Raw genomic sequence first — 8,078 nt, forward strand, 5'->3', positions numbered from 1 at the left:
TTTCAACTTCAAACGAGTCTGGAATGAAGCTACAAGTTGCTTCCAACCTTAAAACTAGCCAATAATGAAGCAACAAGTTGTTTCCGGGCTCAACCGAGTCTAGAATGAAACTACAAGTTGATTCTAATTTTTAACAACCGAAAATGAAGCTACAAGTTGTTTCCAAATTCAATCTAGTCAATAATAAAGCAACAAGTTGTTTCCGGCTCAAACGAGTCAAGAATAAAACTACAAGTTGGTTCTAATTTTAAACAACCGAAAATGAAGCTACAAGTTGATTCCAACTTCAAACGAGTCTGGAATGAAGCTACAAGTTGCTTCCAACTTCAATCTAGCCAATAATGAAGCAACAAGTTGTTTTCGGGCTCAAACGAGTCAAAAATGAAACTACAAGTTGATTCTAATTTTAAACAACCGAAAATAAAGCTACAAGTTGTTTCCAAATTCAATCTAGTCAATAATAAAGCAACAAGCTGTTTCCGGCTCAAACGAGTCAAGAATGAAACTACAAGTTGGTTCTAATTTTAAACAACCGAAAATGAAGCTACAAGTTGTTTTCAACTTCAAACGAGTCTGGAATGAAGCTACAAGTTGCTTCCAACCTTAATCTAGCCAATAATGAAGCAACAAGTTGTTTCCGGGCTCAACCGAGTCTAGAATGAAACTACAAGTTGATTCTAATTTTTAACAACCGAAAATGAAGCTACAAGTTGTTTCCAAATTCAATCTAGCCAGTAATAAAGCAAAAGTTTGTTTCCGGCTCAAACGAGTCAAGAATGAAACTACAAGTTGGTTCTAATTTTAAACAACTGAAAATAAAGCTACAAGTTGTTTCCAACTTCAATCTAGTCAATAATAAAGCAACAAGTTGTTTCCGGCTCAAACGAGTCAAGAATGAAACTACAAGTTGGTTCTCATTTTAAACAACCGAAAATGAAGTTACAAGTTGTTTTCAGCTTCAAAAGAGTCTGGAATGAAGCTACAAGTTGCTTCCAACTTCAATCTAGCCAATAATGAAGCAACAAGTTGTTTCCGGGCTCAAACGAGTCAAGAATGAAACTACAAGTTGGTTCTAATTTTAAACAACCGAAAATGAAGCTACAAGTTGTTTTCAACTTCAAACGAGTCTGGAATGAAGCTACAACAAGTTGTTTCTGGGCAAAAACGAGTCAAGAATGAAACTACAAGTTGATTCTAATTTTAAACAACCGAAAATAAAGCTACAAGTTGTTTCCAAATTCAATCTAGTCAATAATAAAGCAACAAGCTGTTTCCGGCTCAAACGAGTCAAGAATGAAACTACAAGTTGGTTCTAATTTTAAACAACCGAAAATGAAGCTACAAGTTGTTTTCAACTTCAAACGAGTCTGGAATGAAGCTACAAGTTGCTTCCAAACTTAAAACTAGCCAATAATGAAGCAACAAGTTGTTTCCGGGCTCAACCGAGTCTAGAATGAAACTACAAGTTGATTCTAATTTTTAACAACCGAAAATGAAGCTACAAGTTGTTTCCAAATTCAATCTAGCCAGTAATAAAGCAAAAGTTTGTTTCCGGCTCAAACGAGTCAAGAATGAAACTACAAGTTGGTTCTAATTTTAAACAACTGAAAATAAAGCTACAAGTTGTTTCCAAATTCAATCTAGTCAATAATAAAGCAACAAGTTGTTTCCGGCTCAAACGAGTCAAGAATGAAACTACAAGTTGGTTCTAATTTTAAACAACCGAAAATGAAGCTACAAGTTGTTTTCAACTTCAAACGAGTCTGGAATGAAGCTACAAGTTGCTTCCAACCTTAATCTAGCCAATAATGAAGCAACAAGTTGTTTCCGGGCTCAACCGAGTCTAGAATGAAACTACAAGTTGATTCTAATTTTAAACAACCGAAAATAAAGCTACAAGTTGTTTCCAAATTCAATCTAGTCAATAATAAAGCAACAAGCTGTTTCCGGCTCAAACGAGTCAAGAATGAAACTACAAGTTGGTTCTAATTTTAAACAACCGAAAATCAAGCTACAAGTTGTTTTCAACTTCAAACGAGTCTGGAATGAAGCTACAAGTTGCTTCCAACCTTAATCTAGCCAATAATGAAGCAACAAGTTGTTTCCGGGCTCAACCGAGTCTAGAATGAAACTACAAGTTGATTCTAATTTTTAACAACCGAAAATGAAGCTACAAGTTGTTTCCAAATTCAATCTAGCCAGTAATATAGCAAAAGTTTGTTTCCGGCTCAAACGAGTCAAGAATGAAACTACAAATTGGTTCTAATTTTAAACAACTGAAAATAAAGCTACAAGTTGTTTCCAAATTCAATCTAGTCAATAATAAAGCAACAAGTTGTTTCCGGCTCAAACGAGTCAAGAATGAAACTACAAGTTGGTTCTAATTTTAAACAACCGAAAATGAAGCTACACGTTGATTCCAACTTCAAACGAGTCTGGAATGAAGCTACAAGTTGCTTCCAACTTCAATCTAGCCAATAATGAAGCAACAAGTTGTTTCCGAGCTCAAACGAGTCAAAAATGAAACTACAAGTTGATTCTAATTTTAAACAACCGAAAATAAAGCTACAAGTTGTTTCCAAATTCAATCTAGTCAATAATAAAGCAACAAGCTGTTTCCGGCTTAAACGAGTCAAGAATGAAACTACAAGTTGGTTCTAATTTTAAACAACCGAAAATGAAGCTACAAGTTGTTTTCAACTTCAAACGAGTCTGGAATGAAGCTACAACAAGTTGTTTCCAGGCAAAAACGAGTCAAGAATGAAACTACAAGTTGATTCTAATTTTAAATAACCGAAAATGAAGCTACAAATTGTTTCCAAATTCAATCTAGCCAATAATAAAGCAACAAGTTGTTCCCGGCTCAAACGAGTCAAGAATGAAACTATAAGTTGATTCTAATTTTAAACAACCGAAAATGAAGCTACAAGTTGTTTTCAACTTCAAACGAGTCTTCCAACTTCAATCTAGCCAATAATGAAGCAACATGTTGTTTCCGGGCTCAAATGAGTCAAGAATGAAACTACAAGTTGGTTCTAATTTTAAACAACCGAAAATGAAGCTACAAGTTGTTTTCAACTTCAAACGAGTCTGGAATGAAGCTACAAGTTGCTTCCAACCTTAATCTAGCCAATAATGAAGCAACAAGTTGTTTCCGGGCTCAACCGAGTCTAGAATGAAACTACAAGTTGATTCTAATTTTTAACAACCGAAAATGAAGCTACAAGTTGTTTCCAAATTCAATCTAGTCAATAATAAAGCAACAAGTTGTTTCCGGCTCAAACGAGTCAAGAATGAAACTACAAGTTGGTTCTAATTTTAAACAACCGAAAATTAAGCTACAAGTTGATTCCAACTTCAAACGAGTCTGGAATGAAGCTACAAGTTGCTTCCAACTTCAATCTAGCCAATAATGAAGCAACAAGTTGTTTTCGGGCTCAAACGAGTCAAAAATGAAACTACAAGTTGATTCTAATTTTAAACAACCGAAAATAAAGCTACAAGTTGTTTCCAAATTCAATCTAGTCAATAATAAAGCAACAAGCTGTTTCCGGCTCAAACGAGTCAAGAATGAAACTACAAGTTGGTTCTAATTTTAAACAACCGAAAATGAAGCTACAAGTTGTTTTCAACTTCAAACGAGTCTGGAATGAAGCTACAAGTTGCTTCCAACCTTAATCTAGCCAATAATGAAGCAACAAGTTGTTTCCGGGCTCAACCGAGTCTAGAATGAAACTACAAGTTGATTCTAATTTTTAACAACCGAAAATGAAGCTACAAGTTGTTTCCAAATTCAATCTAGCCAGTAATAAAGCAAAAGTTTGTTTCCGGCTCAAACGAGTCAAGAATGAAACTACAAGTTGGTTCTAATTTTAAACAACTGAAAATAAAGCTACAAGTTGTTTCCAACTTCAATCTAGTCAATAATAAAGCAACAAGTTGTTTCCGGCTCAAACGAGTCAAGAATGAAACTACAAGTTGGTTCTCATTTTAAACAACCGAAAATGAAGTTACAAGTTGTTTTCAACTTCAAAAGAGTCTGGAATGAAGCTACAAGTTGCTTCCAACTTCAATCTAGCCAATAATGAAGCAACAAGTTGTTTCCGGGCTCAAACGAGTCAAGAATGAAACTACAAGTTGGTTCTAATTTTAAACAACCGAAAATGAAGCTACAAGTTGTTTTCAACTTCAAACGAGTCTGGAATGAAGCTACAACAAGTTGTTTCTGGGCAAAAACGAGTCAAGAATGAAACTACAAGTTGATTCTAATTTTAAACAACCGAAAATAAAGCTACAAGTTGTTTCCAAATTCAATCTAGTCAATAATAAAGCAACAAGCTGTTTCCGGCTCAAACGAGTCAAGAATGAAACTACAAGTTGGTTCTAATTTTAAACAACCGAAAATGAAGCTACAAGTTGTTTTCAACTTCAAACGAGTCTGGAATGAAGCTACAAGTTGCTTCCAACCTTAAAACTAGCCAATAATGAAGCAACAAGTTGTTTCCGGGCTCAACCGAGTCTAGAATGAAACTACAAGTTGATTCTAATTTTTAACAACCGAAAATGAAGCTACAAGTTGTTTCCAAATTCAATCTAGCCAGTAATAAAGCAACAAGTTGTTCCCGGCTCAAACGAGTCAAGAATGAAACTACAAGTTGGTTCTAATTTTAAACAACCGAAAATGAAGCTACAAGTTGTTTTCAACTTCAAACGAGTCTGGAATGAAGCTACAAGTTGCTTCCAACCTTAATCTAGCCAATAATGAAGCAACAAGTTGTTTCCGGGCTCAACCGAGTCTAGAATGAAACTACAAGTTGATTCTAATTTTAAACAACCGAAAATAAAGCTACAAGTTGTTTCCAAATTCAATCTAGTCAATAATAAAGCAACAAGCTGTTTCCGGCTCAAACGAGTCAAGAATGAAACTACAAGTTGGTTCTAATTTTAAACAACCGAAAATCAAGCTACAAGTTGTTTTCAACTTCAAACGAGTCTGGAATGAAGCTACAAGTTGCTTCCAACCTTAATCTAGCCAATAATGAAGCAACAAGTTGTTTCCGGGCTCAACCGAGTCTAGAATGAAACTACAAGTTGATTCTAATTTTTAACAACCGAAAATGAAGCTACAAGTTGTTTCCAAATTCAATCTAGCCAGTAATATAGCAAAAGTTTGTTTCCGGCTCAAACGAGTCAAGAATGAAACTACAAATTGGTTCTAATTTTAAACAACTGAAAATAAAGCTACAAGTTGTTTCCAAATTCAATCTAGTCAATAATAAAGCAACAAGTTGTTTCCGGCTCAAACGAGTCAAGAATGAAACTACAAGTTGGTTCTAATTTTAAACAACCGAAAATGAAGCTACACGTTGATTCCAACTTCAAACGAGTCTGGAATGAAGCTACAAGTTGCTTCCAACTTCAATCTAGCCAATAATGAAGCAACAAGTTGTTTCCGAGCTCAAACGAGTCAAAAATGAAACTACAAGTTGATTCTAATTTTAAACAACCGAAAATGAAGCTACAAGTTGTTTTCAACTTCAAACGAGTCTGGAATGAAGCTACAACAAGTTGTTTCCGGGCAAAAACGAGTCAAGAATGAAACTACAAGTTGATTCTAATTTTAAATAACCGAAAATGAAGCTACAAATTGTTTCCAAATTCAATCTAGCCAATAATAAAGCAACAAGTTTTTCCCGGCTCAAACGAGTCAAGAATGAAACTATAAGTTGGTTCTAATTTTAAACAACCGAAAATGAAGCTACAAGTTGTTTTCAACTTCAAACGAGTCTTCCAACTTCAATCTAGCCAATAATGAAGCAACATGTTGTTTCCGGGCTCAAATGAGTCAAGAATGAAACTACAAGTTGGTTCTAATTTTAAACAACCGAAAATGAAGCTACAAGTTGTTTTCAACTTCAAACGAGTCTGGAATGAAGCTACAAGTTGCTTCCAACCTTAATCTAGCCAATAATGAAGCAACAAGTTGTTTCCGGGCTCAACCGAGTCTAGAATGAAACTACAAGTTGATTCTAATTTTTAACAACTGAAAATGAAGCTACAAGTTGTTTTCAACTACAAACGAGTCTGGAATGAAGCTACAAGTTGCTTCCAACCTTAATCTAGCCAATAATGAAGCAACAAGTTGTTTCCGGGCTCAACCGAGTCTAGAATGAAACTACAAGTTGATTCTAATTTTTAACAACCGAAAATGAAGCTACAAGTTGTTTCCAAATTCAATCTAGCCAGTAATAAAGCAAAAGTTTGTTTCCGGCTCAAACGAGTCAAGAATGAAACTACAAGTTGGTTCTAATTTTAAACAACTGAAAATAAAGCTACAAGTTGTTTCCAAATTCAATCTAGTCAATAATAAAGCAACAAGTTGTTTCCGGCTCAAACGAGTCAAGAATGAAACTACAAGTTGGTTCTAATTTTAAACAACCGAAAATGAAGCTACACGTTGATTCCAACTTCAAACGAGTCTGGAATGAAGCTACAAGTTGCTTCCAACTTCAATCTAGCCAATAATGAAGCAACAAGTTGTTTCCGAGCTCAAACGAGTCAAAAATGAAACTACAAGTTGATTCTAATTTTAAACAACCGAAAATAAAGCTACAAGTTGTTTCCAAATTCAATCTAGTCAATAATAAAGCAACAAGCTGTTTCCGGCTCAAACGAGTCAAGAATGAAACTACAAGTTGGTTCTAATTTTAAACAACCGAAAATGAAGCTACAAGTTGTTTTCAACTTCAAACGAGTCTGGAATGAAGCTACAACAAGTTGTTTCCGGGCAAAAACGAGTCAAGAATGAAACTACAAGTTGATTCTAATTTTAAATAACCGAAAATGAAGCTACAAATTGTTTCCAAATTCAATCTAGCCAATAATAAAGCAACAAGTTGTTCCCGGCTCAAACGAGTCAAGAATGAAACTATAAGTTGGTTCTAATTTTAAACAACCGAAAATGAAGCTACAAGTTGTTTTCAACTTCAAACGAGTCTTACAACTTCAATCTAGCCAATAATGAAGCAACATGTTGTTTTCGGGCTCAAATGAGTCAAGAATGAAACTACAAGTTGGTTCTAATTTTAAACAACCGAAAATGAAGCTACAAGTTGTTTTCAACTTCAAACGAGTCTGGAATGAAGCTACAAGTTGCTTCCAACCTTAATCTAGCCAATAATGAAGCAACAAGTTGTTTCCGGGCTCAACCGAGTCTAGAATGAAACTACAAGTTGATTCTAATTTTTAACAACTGAAAATGAAGCTACAAGTTGTTTTCAACTACAAACGAGTCTGGAATGAAGCTACAAGTTGTTTCCAAATTCAATCTAGTCAATAATAAAGCAACAAGTTGTTTCCGGCTCAAACGAGTCAAGAATGAAACTACAAGTTGGTTCTAATTTTAAACAACCGAAAATGAAGCTACAAGTTGTTTTCAACTTCAAACGAGTTTGGAATGAAGCTACAAGTTGCTTCCAACCTTAATCTAGCCACTTATGAAGCAACAAGTTGTTTCCGGGCTCAAACGAGTCAAGAATGAAACTACAAGTTGGTTCTAATTTTAAACAACTGAAAATGAAGCTACAAGTTGTTTTCAACTACAAACGAGTCTGGAATGAAGCTACAAGTTGCTTCCGACTTCAATCTAGCCAATAATGAAGCAACAAGTTGTTTCCGGGCTCAAATGAGTCAAGAATAAAGCAACAAGTTGATTCTAATTTTAAACAACTGAAAATGAAGCTACAAGTTGTTTCCAAATTCAATCTAGTCAATAATAAAGCAACAAGCTGCTTTCGGATCAAACGAGTCAAGAATGAAACTACAAGTTGGTTCTAATTTTAAACAACCGAAAATGAAGCTACAAGTTGTTTTCAACTTCAAACGAGTCTGGAATGAAGCTACAAGTTGCTTCCAACCTTAATCTAGCCAATAATGAAGCAACAAGTTGTTTCCGGGCTCAACCGAGTCAAGAATGAAACTACAAGTTGATTCTAATTTTTAACAACCGAAAATGAAGCTACAAGTTGTTTCCAAATTCAATCTAGCCAGTAATAAAGCAAAAGTTTGTTTATGGCTCA

The sequence above is a fragment of the Daucus carota genome, chromosome 3 (genome assembly GCF_001625215.2).
Source record: "Daucus carota subsp. sativus chromosome 3, DH1 v3.0, whole genome shotgun sequence".
Taxonomy (NCBI): domain Eukaryota; kingdom Viridiplantae; phylum Streptophyta; class Magnoliopsida; order Apiales; family Apiaceae; genus Daucus; species Daucus carota.